At 54.1% G+C, this 762-nt stretch overlaps 1 protein-coding gene across 1 annotated transcript in view; it reads left to right on the top strand.

Moving 5' to 3' along the window:
* KIF14 (kinesin family member 14) overlaps window positions 1-762 on the top strand; it is a 41,637-nt gene that overhangs the window by 26,697 nt on the left and 14,178 nt on the right. The window lies entirely within an intron of this gene.

The following is a 762-nucleotide window of genomic DNA, read 5'->3' as shown; positions in this document are numbered from 1 at the left end:
GCCAGGAGCCTGGGAAGTGACGGGCGCCGATGGACACGCTGGGACGTGGTGAACAGCTGAGCCCAGGAGCATCCTCGTCGCCTCGAGCTCTCCCTGAGTCTCAGACGCTGGTACCTGTCTGCTCGCCTGTGAGCCTGTCCGAGACGGCGATGCTTCTGACGAGCGGAGACCCGAGCGACCCGCTACCTTCTCTCCGGCGAGGTCGGTGGGAAGTTGCCGGCGCGGGTTTACCGGCGGCGGACTTGCTAGAGCACCGGTGGCGTGGTTTTTAACTTCACGTTCAGGACTTAACCTTTACCTTCTGCTGCCTCAAGTCGTCAGTGGTCAGAAGCCATTTGGGGTCTTTTGTAAATTGCTGTGTATTTACGTATTTATACTCGAAATAAATTGCTATGCAGTGTGTGAATGCGCGGGGGGAAAGGTACATTTTTACTGGAATCATGTGCCTAATAAACGTTACAGAGAACTCTTACCACATCCTGTCGGCTGCAGACTGTCTCTTGGCCTAAGGTTTTTTTTGTTTTGTTTTGTTTTGTTTTATTCACTTCATTCCTGACTCAAAATTGCTATATAGCACCCGGCCGGTGTGGCTCAGTGGTTGAGCATCGACCTCTGAACCAGGAGATCATAGTTTGATTCCCGGTCAGGGCACATGCGTGGGTTGCAGCTCGATCCCCAGTGGGGGGCGTGCAGGAGGCAGCCGATCCATGATCCTCTCTTATCCTTGATGTCTCTCCCTCTCCCTCTCCCTCTCCCTCTCCC

This window comes from Myotis brandtii, unplaced genomic scaffold (genome assembly GCF_000412655.1).
Source record: "Myotis brandtii unplaced genomic scaffold, ASM41265v1 scaffold888, whole genome shotgun sequence".
Lineage (NCBI taxonomy): Eukaryota > Metazoa > Chordata > Mammalia > Chiroptera > Vespertilionidae > Myotis > Myotis brandtii.
Note: the sequence above shows the minus strand (reverse complement) of the source record. Positions and strands in the feature narration are given on the sequence as shown.